This window comes from Salmo salar, chromosome ssa14, assembly GCF_905237065.1.
Source record: "Salmo salar chromosome ssa14, Ssal_v3.1, whole genome shotgun sequence".
Classification (NCBI taxonomy): Eukaryota; Metazoa; Chordata; class Actinopteri; order Salmoniformes; family Salmonidae; genus Salmo; species Salmo salar.
Window position 1 is genome coordinate 60490930 of NC_059455.1, and position 16351 is coordinate 60507280.

General features: G+C 42.2%; 1 protein-coding gene across 1 annotated transcript in view; it reads right to left on the reverse strand.

The window, feature by feature from the left end:
• LOC106570049 (sterile alpha motif domain-containing protein 12) overlaps positions 1–16351 on the reverse strand; it is a 186300-nt gene that overhangs the window by 62506 nt on the left and 107443 nt on the right. The gene's annotated exons all lie outside the window — the stretch shown is intronic.

The following is a 16351-nucleotide window of genomic DNA, read 5'->3' on the forward strand; positions in this document are numbered from 1 at the left end:
TGTTTGTTATCTCTGTGTGTGTGTGTGTGTGTGTGTTTGTTATCTCTGTGTGTGTGTGTGTGTGTGTGTGTTTGTTCTCTCTGTGTGTGTGTGTGTTCTTTCTCTGTGTGTGTGTGTGTTCTTTCTCTGTGTGTGTGTGTGTGTGTTCTTTCTCTGTGTGTGTGTGTGTGTTCTTTCTCTGTGTGTGTGTGTGTGTGTTCTTTCTCTGTGTGTGTGTGTGTTCTTTCTCTGTGTGTGTGTGTGTGTTCTTTCTCTGTGTGTGTGTGTGTATGTTCTTTCTCTGTGTGTGTGTGTGTGTGTGTGTGTGTGTTCTTTCTGTGTGTGTGTGTGTGTTCTTTCTCTGTGTGTGTGTGTGTTCTTTCTCTGTGTGTGTGTGTGTTCTTTCTCTGTGTGTGTGTGTGTGTTCTTTCTCTGTGTGTGTGTGTGTGTTCTTTCTCTGTGTGTGTGTGTTCTTTCTCTGTGTGTGTGTGTTCTTTCTCTGTGTGTGTGTGTTCTTTCTCTGTGTGTGTGTGTTCTTTCTCTGTGTTCTTTCTCTGTGTGTGTGTGTGTTCTTTCTCTGTGTGTGTGTGTGTTCTTTCTCTCTGTGTGTGTGTTCTTTCTCTCTGTGTGTGTGTTCTTTCTCTCTGTGTGTGTGTTCTTTCTCTGTGTGTGTTCGTTCTCTGTGTGTGTTCTTTCTCTGTGTGTGTGTATTTTTCTCTCTCTCAGTGTGTATTTTCTCCCTCCCTCCCTGTGTTGCCTCTGTGGAACTCTGTGTGAGAAAGTGTAGCCTGGAGAGTCACACAGTGCCCAGCTAACCGTCAAGCCTGCTTTGAAGTACCTGATCTGGGCTACAGTCAAGCTTTTCTTGGGGGGTAAGAAAGGAACAGGGTCTATCTTTAATTTACAATCTGGAGAGATTATGAGAATAGAAAGGTTCAGAACTTCTGTGAAACATCACAGCACTTTTGAAAAATATACGGCAAATAGAAATCCAATATGGATGGTTTTAAGAGATAGATGGGAGGGGTTGAGGTTAGAGGAAGGACAGGAGTAAAAAATAAAAAAAATAAAATATAATTATTAGACTGTGCCCGTAAAATGTATATAGATGTACAGTTGGAGTCAGAAGTTTACACTTAGGTTGGAGCCATTAAAACTTGTTTTTCCACCACTCCACAAATTTCTTGTTAAACTATAGTTTTGGCAAGTCGGTTAGGACATCTACTTTGTGCATGACACAAGTCATTTGTCCAACAATTGTTTACATACAGTGAATTATAAGTGAAATTATCTGTATCACAATTCCAGTGGGTCAGAAGTTTACATACACTAAGTTGACTGTGACTTTAAACAGCTTGGAAAATTCCAGAAAATTATGTCATGGCTTTAGAAGCTTCTGATAGGCTAATTGACATCATTTGGAGGTTTACCTGTGGATATTTTTCAAGGCCTACCTTCAAACTCTGTGCCTCTTTGCTTGACATCATGGGAAAATCAAAAGAAAATCAGCCAAGACCTCAGAAAAAAAATTATAGACCTCCACAAGTCTGGTTCATCCTTGGAAGCAATTTCCAAACACCTGAAGGTACCACGTTCATCTGTACAAACAATAGTACGAAAGTATAAACACCATGGGACCACGCAGCCGTCATACCGCTCAGGAAGGAGACGCATTCTGTCTCCTAGAGATGAACATACTTTGGTGCGAAAAGTGCAAATCAATCCCAGAACAACAGCAAAGGACCTTGTGAAGATGCTGGAGGAAACAGGTACAAAAGTATCTATATCCACAGTAAAACGTGTCCTACTTCGACATAACCTGAAAGGATGATCAGCAAGGAAGAAGCCACTGCTCCAAAACCGCCATAAAAAAGCTAGACTACGGGTTGCAAATGTACATTGGGACAAAGATCGTACTTTTTAGAGAAATATCCTCTGATCTGATGAAACAAAAATTGAACTGTTTGGCCATAATGACCATCGTTATGTTGAGGAAAAAGGGGAGGTTTACAAAGCGAAGAACACCATCCCAACCGTGAAGCACGGGGGTGGCAGCATCATGTTGTGGGGGTGCTTTGCTGCAGGAGGGACTGGTGCCCTTCACAAAATACATGGCATCATGAGGAAGGAAGATTATGTGGATATATTGAAGCAACATCTCAAGACATCAGTCAGAAAGTTAAAGCTTGGTCGCAAATGGGTCTTCCAAATGGACAATGACCCCAAGCATACGTTCAAAGTTGTGGCAAAATGGCTTAAGAACAAAGTCAAGGTATTGGAGTGGCCATCACAAAGCCCTGACCTCAAGCCTATAGAAAAGTTGTGGGCAGAACTGAAAAAGTATGTGCGAGCAAGGATGCCTACAAACCTGACTCAGTTACACCAGCTCTGTCAGGAGGAATGGGCCAAAATTCAAAATTTTGATCCAAGTTAAACAATTTAAAGGCAATGCTACCAAATACTAATTGAGTATGTAAACTTCTGACCCACTGGGAATATGACATTTCACATTCTTAAAATAAACTGAGTTTAAATGTATTTGGCTAAGGTGTATGTAAACTTCTGACTTCAACTGTATGCAAAAAGATATGGGGGATTGGAAGTGATAGACAATTACATTGATGGAAGCTACAATCTATCTGCAATATTAAAGCTGATCTACCCCTTTAAAAAAAAGAAAGGAACGAGGGTTTGTTATTGGAGCGTGTCGAGTTCTTGGGGATGTGGTTTGCGATTGGATGCTATCCATTTTTCGGGTGTGTGATCTGGTTTTCGACTGGCTCTTTTCCCCTCTGTGCGGGTTTCATGCCGTCTCAGAAAGGCTGTTGTTTCGGTGACCAGGCGATTTGTCTAATCATGCCTGGAACTGAATGCCCTTCTTCTGATGTGCTCCAAGCAAGCCAATGATCAGTAAATGTATTTATAGTATCTGGTCTACCATGTAGTTGGTCCATAGATTCATTACTGTAGCAGCAGTTATTCCAGGGAACAGAGGGCCCTTGGGTTCGGTTACATCACTTTGGCTGTGAGCTTAAATCCTTGACTGTTTGCTGTAACACACACACAAATGTTATTGTTTGGAGACTCTGTGGTTCACAGATAGGGTTTAACAAAGCTTTTGTTCCACAGCGTGCCTTCAAAATAGGTCATCCTGTTCTCGGGCTGTCTGAGTTTTCTTATTTTTTTCCTGCCCTGATTTTACCACATAAACAAAAGATGGAAGTTTTGCTCTCTAAAACAGAAAAAAAACCTGCTCATCAGCATAACCCTGTGAGGTTAAGTAAATAAGTTATTTTATGCGGAGGGAGTCGTTTTGTCTTTATGACTTTCGTCACACAGGTTTTTGTTCGTCATATTTCTTCCTGCATCTGGAAATCCCCACCAGTACTCATACTGTCAGTGTTTGTTATTAGGATGATGTTTGGGGGAATATGGGCCTGATTGGGGGTTTGGGGTAAGGGAAGGGTATGTGGTGAGAAATAAAAATACAAGTAACTATCAAAATAGTAGAAACACCTGAGTAAATGAGGGATACCAAGTATATTGAAAGCAGGTGCTTCTATGGTTCCGGAGTTAATTAAGCAATTAACATCCCATCATGTATAAAAATGCTGAGCAGGCCATTATTTGGCTACCATGGCTATGCCCCCATAGTATGACAATGCCCCCATCCATAGGGCACGAGTGGTCACTGAATGATTTGGTAAGCATGAAAACTATTTAAACCATATGCCATGGCCTTCTCAGTCAACAGATCTCAACCCAATTGAATGCTTATGGAAGATTCTGGAGCCGTGCCCCGAGACCGCATTTTCCACCACCATCAACAAAACCAAATGGAAGAATGGTGTTGCATCCCTCCAAGAGTTCCAGACACTTGTAGAATCTATGCCAAGGTGCATAGAAGCTGTTCTGGCCCAACAGTCTATAAAATACACTTTATATTGGGGTTTCCTTTATTTTGGTAGTTACCTGTAAATCAGCATAGTACGATGCCGTCATGCTCTAAGTTATTTACGACATGTAATGGTATTCGCCAGGGTACCCTACTGTACCTAACTCATTACCAGTGCTCTGTTCTCTTCTTTAGCACAAAACTAACTTCTCCTCTAGGGCTTTCAGTGATGCGACACACACACACAAAAAGTGTGAGTGCAGAAGTGCTGAAAGTACTCTACTGTAAATGTGCCATGAGGGTCACTTGTAGGTGGTCCTGAGAGGTTTGACGATGGTGGCGACCGCTTCACGATCCGCCACCTTCAGGGTGGTTACAGTGTTATTGCATTAAAGCTCAAGAGTTGTATATTGTAGCTCCACCATTGGTGAATGCAAAGATATTGGTTGTAGCTAGTAGTGTACTGGCTATATCTCAAGCACTGGTTACAGCTATAAAACCAGTTGTAGCACAAGAGTTAGCTGTATTAGCATTAGCTAACTGCTAAACAAGGCTGCTAAATAGCTAATCAAATTGCTACCTGGACTACCTGCATTGACCCCTTTGTTTAACTAACTCTTTCATGGACTATGCACACACACGCGCTCACATCCCTAAACACACACGCTCACACACTCACATTCCTACGCTCACATCCCTACACACACACACACACACACACACACACACACACACCCACACACACATTACTGCTTTCCTCTCTCTCTGGCAACTGAGTTAGGAAGAAAGCCTGCATCCTTGAAGTGACTGGGTATATTGCTACACCATCTAAAGAGTAATTAATAACTTCACCATGCTCAAAGGGATATTCAATGTCTGCTTTTTTTCCTTTTTTTTAACCCACCTACCAATAGGTGCCCTTCTTTGTGAGGCATTGGAAAACCTCTTTGGTCTTTGTAGTTGAATCTGCTCGAGTGAGGGACCATACAGATAGTAGTATGTGTGGGGTACAGAGATGAGGAAGGCATTCAAAAAGCATCTTAACAGAATTATTGCACACAGAATGAGTCTGTGCAACTTAGTTAAGCAAATCTTTACTCCTGAACTTATTTAGGCTTGCCATAACCAAAAGGGGTTTAATATTTGACTCAAGACATTTAAAATGTCGAAAAACATAGTTCCACTTTGACATTATGGGGTAGTGTGTAAACCAGTGACCCAACATCTCAATTGAATCCATTTTAAATTCAGGCTGTAAGTCAACGGGGTGGGAATACTTTTTGAAGGCACTATCGCTACCTCAATTACCATCGTACCCCTACACAATTACCTCGTACCCCTACACAATTACCTCGTACCCCTACAACACTTCCTCGTACCCCTACAACATTTCCTCGTACCCCTACAACATTTCCTCGTACCCCTACACATCGACTCAGTGCTGGTACTCCCTGTATATAGCCAAGTTATTTTTTACATGTTATTGTTATTCACTGTGTGTTCATTTCTCATGTCACTATTTCTATTTTATCTTGAACTCTGCATTGTTGGAAAAGGACCCGTTACGTAAGCATTTCACGTAAGTCTACGCCTGTTGTTTACGAAACGTGACAAATAACATCTTATTCATACAGGAATCTCATGGCCAGACTATGTAACATAAATTGTATCGTTATCGAGCAGTTTGTGAAATGTTTGCTTCTAGGTTACCGAGACTAGCTATCGCTGGTACAGCTTGTTGCTACAGCATCGTCTATGGCTCACACATTGCAGTTTGCTGAACAATTGCTTTTACTTTGGGGCTCAGGTATTCTACTGCAGTTTTGGCACCAATCCTTGTTCCTTCTGCAAAGTTAGGGAAGCAGAGAAAGAGGTAGCAGAGGGATGGGGGCTGCAGCCTAGCCCAGGTCTAGCGCGCAGCACAGGTTTCTCCTGACACTGATAAATACCTGAGGAATGGGACACGCTCGAGAGCTCTGCTACGGGCATCATTAACCTTGTAGAACCTAACCCCGCGCCCATGATTAACGGCGGGCTATTATGTGCTATTAAACACCACCATGGGAGCGTCCCGTCACCCACACCAAAACACACAACTAAAGCTGCCAAATATGTAGAGGCCTACTTCAAGTTCGAACTTGAAGTAGGCCCTAAGTGTGGCTATGTAACATCTCCCATAGGAGGGAGCTGTTACAGGAGGTCCAATATGCGTAAGATATGATTGTATGGTAGTGCATGGCTCAATATGCTCCAATGTCGCTATACTCCTGCTCTGTGTTACGTTTGCGGTGTCTCTTACACGTTTCTCCTCCCTGTCTATTTAAAAAAAAAAACATATTGTTTATTACAATAGAATGACGGAGTCCCTATAGTCTGGGCAATAAGCAAAATACCCTAGCACAGTAGAAAAACCTTTTTACATATGAAAAGAAGGGTAAAGAAGAAAGAGGTGGAGAGAATGAAGCTGGGAACGAAACCGATAAAGCGAGAAAAAGAGAATAAGAGGTGGCAGGCAGGGCGGGGTTGGAGGAGAGAGAGAGAGAGAGCGAGAGAGAGAGAGAGACAAGGGTAGAGTGAGGGAGGGAGAGAGAGGGGAGAAAGATGAAGAGAGAGCTATTCCCTGTTGTGGCTCTCGGCAGCCTTTTCGCGGCTCCTACTCTGAGGATTACTGCAGTTACACTTCGGCTTAAAAATAGCCTCCTGATCATTTATTTAGTTGGAGCGTGCCATCCTGCATTGTGCGCCTAGAGAATAGAATTGCTTTCCCCGTCTGTTCCCGGCGTGAGACTTTTGGCTCGCTCCCTACAACACCTCAATGTCATCTACTGTAGTTCCATCCAAGGAATGACAGAGCAATGCGATCACGGCGTCTTGTGCGACATCAATTAGGGTTACAACGCACCGCAGCTTCCAAAGCTATCGATTAACTCGTAGCCCTACACAATTACATCGTACCCCTACACATCGACTCAGTGCTGGTACTCCCTGTATATAGCCAAGTTATTATTTCCATGTTATTGTTTGTCTTTTAAATCTAGGATATACAGTTGAAGTCGGAAGTTTACATACATCTTATCCAACTACATTTCAACTCAGTTTTTCACAATTCCTGACATTTAATCCTAGTAGAGAGAATGATTTATTTCAGCTTTATTTCTTTCATCACAGTCCCAGTGGGTCAGAAGTTTACATACACTCAATTAGTATTTGGTAGCATTGCCTTTAAATTGTTTAACTTGGGTCAAACGTTTTGGGTAGCCTTCCACAAGCTTCCCACAATAAGTTGGGTGAATTTTGGCCCATTCCTCCTGACAAAGCTGGTATAACTGAGTCAGGTTTGTAGGCCTCCTTGCTCGCACACAGTTTTTCAGTTCTGCCCACAAATGTTCTATAAGATTGAGGTCAGGTCTTTGTGATGGCCACTTCAATACCTTGACTTTGTTGTCCTTAAGCCATTTTGCCACAACTCTGGAAGTATACTTGGGGTCATTGTCCATTTGGAAGACACATTTGCGATCAAGCTTTAACTTCCTGACTGATGTCTTGAGATGTTGCTTCAATATATCCACATAATTTTCCTTCCTCATGATGCAATCTATTTTGTGAAGTGCACCAGAACCTTCTGCAGCAAAGCACCCCCACAACATGATGCTGCCACCCCGTGCTTCACAGTTGGGATGGTCGTCTTCGGCTTGCAAGCCTCCCCCTTTTTCCTCCAAACATAACGATGGTCAAACAGTTCTATTTTTGTTTCATCAGACCAGAGGACATTTCTCCAAAAAGTACAATCTTTGTCCCCATGTGCAGTTGCAAACTGTAGTCTGGCTTTTTTATGGCGGTTTTGGAGCAGTGGCTTCTTCCTTGCTGAACGGCCTTTCAGGTTATGTCGATATAGGACTCGTTTTACTGTGGATAGAAATACTTTTGTACCTGTTTTCTCCAGCATCTTCACAGGGTCCCTTGCTGTTGTTCTGGGAGTGATTTGTACTTTTCGCACCAAAGTACGTTTATCTCTAGGAGACAGAACACATCTCCTTCCTGAGCAGTATGATGGCTGTGTGGTCCCATGGTGTTTATACTTGCGTACTATTGTTTGTGCAGATGAACGTGGTACCTTCAGGCGTTTGGAAATTGCTTCCAAGGATGGACCAGACTTGTGGAGGTCTACAATTTTTTTTCCTGATGTCTTGGCTGATTTCTTTTGATTTTCCCATGATGTCAACCAAAGAAGCTCTTATCCGCTTGAAATACATCCACAGGTACACCACCAATTGACTCAAATGATGTCAATTAGCCTATCAGAAGCTTCTAAAGTCATGACATAATTTTCTGGAATGTTCCAAGCTGTTTAAAGGCACAGTCAACTTAGTGTATGTAAACTTCTGACCCACTGGAATTATGATACAGTGAATTATAAGTGAAATAATCTGTCTGTAAACAATTGTTGGAAAAATGACTTGTTTCGTGAACAAAAGCAGATGTCCTAACTGACTTGCCAAAACTATAGTTTGTTAACAAGAAATTTGTGGAGTGGTTGAAAAACGAGTTTTAATGACTCCAGCCTAACTGTATGTAAACTTCCGACTTCAACTGTATACACTGAACAAAAATATAAATGCAACATGTAAAGTGTTGGTCCTATGTTTTGAGTGATCATGCAATTAATTTCTTAATTTCTGTACCATAAGCCGCCTCTTGTAGTTTTAGAGAATTTGGCAGTATGTCCAACAGGTCTCAGACCACGTGGCAGATCACGTGTAACCACTTCAGCCCAGGTCCTCCACATCCAGCTTTTTTTCCTGCTCTATCGTCTGAGACCAGCCACCCAGACAGCTGATGAAACTGTGGGTTTGCACAACCAAGGAAGTTCTGCATAAATTGCCAGAGACCGCCTTAGGGAAGCTCATCTGCGTGCTAGTCGTCCTCACCAGGGTCTTGACCTGACTGCAGTTCGGCGTCATAAGTGACATGTGTGTAAAGGCTCACCTTCGATGGCCATTGGCACGCTGGAGAAGTAGTGTGTTCTTCACGGAAGAATCCCAGTTTTAAATGTACCGCGCTGGTTTGCTGATGTCAATGTTTTAAACAGCGTACCCCATGGTGGTGTTGGGGTTATGGTATGGGCAGGCTTAAGCTACGGACAACAAACATAATAGCATTTTATCGATTGCAATTTAAATGCATAGAGATACCGTGATGAGATCCCGGAGGCCCGTTGTTGTGCCACACATCCGTCGCGATCACCTCCTGTTTCAGCATGATAATGTACGGCCCCATGTCACAAGGCTCTGTACACAATTCCTGGAAGCTGACAATGCCCCAGATTGAGTATGGCCTGCATACTCAGACATGTCACCCATCAAGCATGTTTGGGATGCTCTGGATCGGTGTATGACAGCTTGTTCCAGTTCCCGCCAATATCCAGAAACTTCACACTGCCATTGAAGAGAAGTGGGACAACATTCTACAGGCCACAATCAACAGCCTGATCAACTCAATGCGAAGAAGATGTTTTGCGCTGCATGAGGCAAATAGGTGGTCACACCAGATACTGACTGGTTTTCTGATCCACGCTAGAGGTCGACCGATTAATCGGTATGGACGATTAATTAGGGCCGATTTCAAGTTTTCATAATCTGTAGTCGGTATTTTTGGCCACCGATTTGGCAATTTTTATTTATTTATTTATTTTAATAAATATTTTTTAACCAGGCAAGTCAGTTAAGAACACATTCTTATTTTCAATGACGGCCTAGGAACGGTGGGTTAACTGCCTTGTTCAGGGGCAGAACGACAGATTTTTACCTTGTCAGCTTGGGGATTCAATCTTGCAACCTTAGGGTTAACATTTACGTCATTTAGCAGACGCTCTTATCCAGAGCGACTTACAAATCGGTGCATTCACCTAACTAGTCCAACGCTCTAACCACCTGCTTTACATTGCCTTCCACGAGGAGCCTGCCTGTTACGCAAATGCAGTAAGAAGCCAAGGTAAGTTGCTAGCTAGCATTAAACTTATCTTATAAAAAAAACAATAAATCAATCATAATCACTAGTTAACTACACATGGTTGATGATATTACTAGTTTATCTAGCCTGTCCTGCGTTGCATATAATCGATGCGGTGCAAATTCGCGAAAAAGGACTCTCGTTGCTCCAACTTGTACCTAACCATAAACAATGTCTTTCTTAAAATCAATACACAAGTATATATTTTTAAGCCTGCATATTTAGTTAATATTGCCTGCTAACATGAATTTCTTTTAACTAGGGAAAAAGTGTCACCTCTGCAACAGAGTCAGGGTATATGCAGCAGTTTGGGCCGCCTGGCTCGTTGCGAACTGTGTGAATACTATTTCTTCCTAACAAAGACAGCCAACTTCGCCAAACGGGGGATGATTTAACAAAAGCGCATTTGCGAAAAAAGCACAATCGTTGCACGACTGTACCTAACCATAAACATCAATGCCTTTCTTAAAATCAATACACAGAAGTATATATTTTTAAACTTGCATATTTAGCTAAAAGAAATCCAGGTTAGCAGGCAATATTAACCAGGTGAAATTGTGTCACTTCTCTTCCGTTCATTGCATGCAGAGTCGGTATATGCAACAGTTTGGGCTGCCTGGCTCGTTGAACTAATTTGCCAGAATTTTACGTAATTATGACATAACATTGAAGGTTGTGCAATGTAATAGGAATATTTAGATTTAGGGATGCCACCCGTTAGATAAAATACGGAACGGTTCCATATTTCACTGAAAGAATAAACGTGATAGTTTCCGGATTCGACCATATTCATTTTAACATTTAAGTCATTTAGCAGACGCTCTTATCCAGAGCGACTTACAGTAGTGAATGCATACATTTCATACATTTTTTTCCCCTGTGCTGGCCCCCCCGTGGGAATCGAACCCACAACCCTGGCGTTGCAAACACCATGCTCTACCAACTGAGCTACAGAGAAGGCTTAATGACCTAAGGCTCGTGTTTCTGTGTGTTATGTTATAATTAAGTCTATGATTTGATAGAGCAGTCTGACTGAGCACCAGCAGGCTCGTAAGCATTCATTCAAACAGCACTTTACTGCGTTTTGCCAGCAGCTCTTCGCTGTGCTTCAAGCATTGCGCGGTTTATGACTTCGAGCCTGTCAACTCCCAAGATGAGGCTGGTGTAACCGATGTGAAATGGCTAGCTAGTTAGCCGGGTGCGCGCTAATAGCGTTTCAAACAACATTCGCTCTGAGACTTGGGAGTAGTTTTTCCCCTTCCTCTACATGGGTAACGCTGCTTCGAGGGTGGCTGTTGTCGATGTGTTCCTGGAGCGAGGAGAGGGACGGAAGCTATACTGTTACACTGGCAATACTAAAGTGCCTATAAGAACATCCAATAGTCAAAGGTATATGAAATACAAATCGTAGAGAGAGAAATAGTCCTATCATTCCTATAATAACTACAACCTAAAACTTCTTAACTGGGAATATTGAAGACTCATGTTAAAAGGAACCACCAGCTTTCATATGTTCTCATGTTCTGAGCAAGGAACTTAAACGTTAGCTCTCTTACATGGCACATAATGCACTTTTACTTTCTTCTCCAACACTTTGTTTTTGCATTATTTAAACGTTTCATTATTTATTTGAGGCTAAATTGATTTTATTGATGCATTATATTAAGTTAAAGTGTTCATTCAGTATTGTTGTAATTGTCATTATTACAAAGAAATAAAAATCGTCAGATTAAATCGGCATCGGCTTTTTTTCGGTCCTCCAATAATCGGTATCGGCGCTGAAAAACCATAATCGGTCGACCTCTAATCCACGCCCCTACCTTTTAAGTATCTGTGACTAACAGATGCATATCTGTATTCCCAGTCACGTGAAATCCATAGATTAGGGCCTAATGAATGTATTTCAATTGACTGATTTTCTTAGATGAACTGTAAACTCAGTAAAATCTTTGAAATTGTTACATGTTGCGTTTATATTTTTGGTCATTGTAGCTTTCACATGAAAAAAAGTGCTTTCTTTCCATTCACTGTGTATGGAATATGTCTGCAAGACCGCCACGTATTCTTGGAGCGCAGTCTTGAAAAGACCCCTTGAATCCTTTAGCTTCCTCACCCAGACAAAAGGTCTCTTCGATGTCAACACATTTGATGTTGACGACAACTCAATTCAAAGTCAATGTGATAGGGAGTTTTTCCTAGCCACCGTGCTTCTTTCACATGCTTTGCTTGCTGTTTGGGGTTTTAGGCTGGGTTTCTGTACAGCACTTTGAGAATATCAGCTGATGTACGAAGGGCTATATAAAAATAAATTTGATTTGATTTGATTTGAGTCCTTCAAAGTGCTCCAGTATAAGACATGATCTTATATCGTCCAATTTTAAGAAAGGGGGAATAGCTGAGGTTAAGGGGACCATCAGTCAGTCTTTCATCACTGAAGCAAATGTATTTTTCTGTAGAAATGATGACTCAACAGAAGGGATGGAGTTCATTGGGAAAGATGAGGAAGTGAGCCCAGGAAGAAATCACAATGTTTGGGCCTCAGCATTTTGATCTTCACAACAACTTTGAGCCGCATGGCATTTGTGTGAGAAAAGATGACCTCACATCCTGCGGGGTCGACATCTCTTCATATCCGCGTGGTAATGGGATCTTATTTGTCTCCCATTCTGCCAACTCAATGGCAGAATGTACTCAATGTCTCTCGCTTGAGTGCAAAATTCGTTTCAACAAGGTCAAATGTGGATGGAGAGAGGGTGCGAGAGGAAAGCAGCTTTGCGAGACAAGGCGATAGTCTTGGCTCATGGGTTGTGAGGTATTGTGGAATGCTTTTCTCTTTCTACACAGGTTATAACCTTTCACTGTGTTTATTTAGTTAGCTAGAAGAATTCAAAAACATATATATACAGCCGTATATATACACACTAGTCTCACACGATAAAAAAAGCATACATTTATTTAATTGAATCTAATCAGGATAATGCGTTCATTATCTACTATCATTTATAATGTAATCTACTTTCTTACAATTGCTTTTCTCTGTTGAAGTAGCAGTAGCAAAATCCAGTGGGGTGCTTGCATCACCAGGCAACAAGACAAACCAGTTCCTAAAATACAGATTTTCCTGTAATGACAACCCTTCCAAGACTGGGCGGTAATACGAGTGGGCAGAGGAGAACATCCAAATCCTCCCACGCAATCATATCACCAAATCAACAAAAAAAAAATTCTCATTTGGAGGCCTTCAGTCCTGAAAAACGTTCTGAAGCGCGCTTATTCCCAGAGTGGAGCTGCATTTCATGTAGAAATTAATTCCGCTGTCTTGCAATTAAATAAGAAATCAATTCGACAAACAATTAGTTCCGCGTGAGCAACTTGGTGCTTTGGCATGTGGGTGTGGGTGTAAGTTGAATTGACTCATTTTGGGTTAATTAGAACCGTTTCCCCCCCATGTTTGTGTTAGAGAGGCAGGAAGAAAGAAGGTGGAGAAGTGGGCAAGTCTGGACTTTATTACTAGACTCTTTGATTCTGTTACCTAAATGAAAACCATGCATTGACTGCACACTGACAAATCTCTCATGTCCTTACTGAAAGTAGTGACATAGTGCCGCAAACCATGAAGCTGAACACTGCATCATAAGGCTGTCTTTAGTTTGGGCTGTCGCAAGCGTGACATAACAGATGTTGTAGGTCATCATACTAAAACTCTTGGTGCTAATAACAACCAGATACCAGGTTATGACAAGTGACTTGACACACACCACACTCTTGGTAAGCTAGTTTATAAGCCACAAAGCTAACGATTAGCTTACAAACTTCTGAAAGCAGTCTGCCGCAATCGCGGCGGTGGCATATCATTTGGCACATACAGACGTAGTAAGCTATTACAGCGGACTATGACATGCTAGTTGATGATGATGATGATAGGCCCCAATGATGGAGGGTTCAAAGGGAACATTACGGGGCCGCGCAACTCTGTCGCAACACACAGGTGAATTATGGAAACAACAGCTGTGGGAGCCAGACACGTGACCACCGAAGACTTACGCGAGTTCGATTCCCAGTGGGGGGGATGCTAATGTTACCAACGCTCTCCCAGTACCCTTGAGCAAGAGGGTACAATCACCTTAACTGCCGTAGAACTGTATATATATTAACCTGTGGTAAAATGGGATATTATGCAAGTGCCAGCTATGTGTAGGTCCCAGTGGATATGGGCAGGGGCATCTGCGGGATACCGTATGATAAATATGAATACTCGTATCGTGCCGGGGAGAGACCCCGGGGGAGTAAGTGTCACCTAGCGAGGCCGTCGTCATTACCCATCCACCACTGCAGCGTGTCCCAGCATGCCCTCAAGTCTATGTGGCCTTTCTGCTGTGGAGCTGTTCAGTGATGTGTGGCGCTACACTGTTACAGTACAGTAACGCTGATATAAAGTCATATATTTACCTGTGGGTACATGATGTCGCTGGATCAAGCCAAGCGGCACTAAGAACACAGAGGGAGACAGTATGGTATCTGCAAGCAAGCCAGTTATATAAAAGACACACAGTTGGTGAATCTAGTGAGGGGTAAATGGAATATATGGACTTATACTACTACAGTATTAGGCTTATACTACTACAAGATACTGCTATAAGTACTAATAGATTGGAGTTATATACAGCAGCACTCCAACTACACAAATACCTGTGGACAGTACGGGGTGGAACTAATCTCATCCACTGTAGGTCTATTGGATAAGACAGGGAGTCACTCGCCAAATATCAACAATCATATCAATTGTTGATCTTACAGTATATTAGTGAGTGAGTAAAACTTACTTCAAATGTATGAGCCACAGTAGTGGCTCAATACACATTTCTGGGGAAAAATGGTCTGATGGAGAAGTGACAGAGAAAAAGAGTACAGTTTGAGCTCAAATCATGACTCATCGGCGTGGTGCCGTTCGTTCTCACGCGGTCCAGATCAATGTGTCACCTGTTCTCACCGCCCACACCCAGTGACTAATCACAGCCTGAGACATCTGTCCTGTTAGTGGACAGCAGCAGCTCCTCCCCTCCACCCCCGGGCCAATCAGGGCCCAGTGTGACAGAGAAGCCTGTGTTTACTAAAGGAGGGAGAGGATAGGTCGCACCCACCTACTCAACCAACCAAGCAGCGCGTACACCTTTGGTTCTGCTCCTCCTGCTAGGTGATGATGGTGAAATGTCAAACTTAAGTCACGTCAGCTATGGGTAGAAATAAAAAGGACTGTTAAAGGGTATGTGAGGGGGAAGGGAGAGAGAGTTGACAGATGGAATACAGCAAGAGAGTAAATGTGAGGGAGGAGAAGAAACAGGGGTGGGTGAAAGAGAGCGAGAGATTTAAAAAAAACAAGAGTGGGGGAGGAGGGTATGAGAAGAAGACACAAGCCACTACCCTTGTGATCTGCAATTACACATCTTTCTCTTTACATCTCCTTCTCCTCCCCCCATCCTCCCTCTGACTGTCTGTTGAGAGCCTTGAAAGAAGGCAGTGAAGCAGGGAGACAATTGCAAATCAATTTTCTACTTAAGCACCTATGATAATCACTCCTTTTACAGGAAATTGGGCATATTGCTGCCCCCACAATTCTATTAGGGGCAGAAAGAGGGAATTAAATCGCAGAATTTTCTAATCGAGCACAAAAACTAATCTATTCAAAACCCCAAAACAAATACAGAGGTTTAACAACTAGAGTAGAATGAAGATGCAGTGCCTATAATCAAATACAGAGCATTGTACAACGGTCTGACAATTAGCGTGTATCTAATGAATAAGCATTTATAGCTGCAAATGTCATACGTAGGCCTATGCTTATTTCATGTACCTTTATACAGTATTAGGAGAATGTATAGAACTGTAGGCTTTGTAGATATCTAAAGGAGGTCCCCACCCCCAAAAATAATAACACCCTTGCCTTTCTTGCACTTGTCTCTTCGAACAAGTGCCAACTTTTCTGATAGCTGCTTTATTGCGATTTTTTGCCTACTTTGACTGTTATGTGGTTGTCTCAACTAGCTACCTTAAGATGATGCACTTACTGTAAGTCATTCTGGATAAAAGTGTCTGCCAAATGGACTAATGTATAAATGGTTAATTGAGAAAGAGAGCGAGAAATGCTCTACGGATGGCACTTTGACAGTGCCTTCAGTAAAGTAGTCGATAACATCCTGAGATTTGGCATTCAGTGAAATATTTTGTGTTAATTATTTAAGTAAATTAAGTTTAAATTACTAATCTGTCACTTTTTCCCCACAAGAGTGCCTTGGTGCTAATTTGAAAATACACCAGGATTTCTCAGGAACAATAATTAGTCGTTAACTCAATATGAATCTGATTTAAAGGTAGGACTGGAAGACTAAAGGCATGCCCATCTCACATTGGCTCATTATCGCCTTTCCTGACCAATTAGGAAGTCCATGTTAGCCTTCTGACATTCAGCCT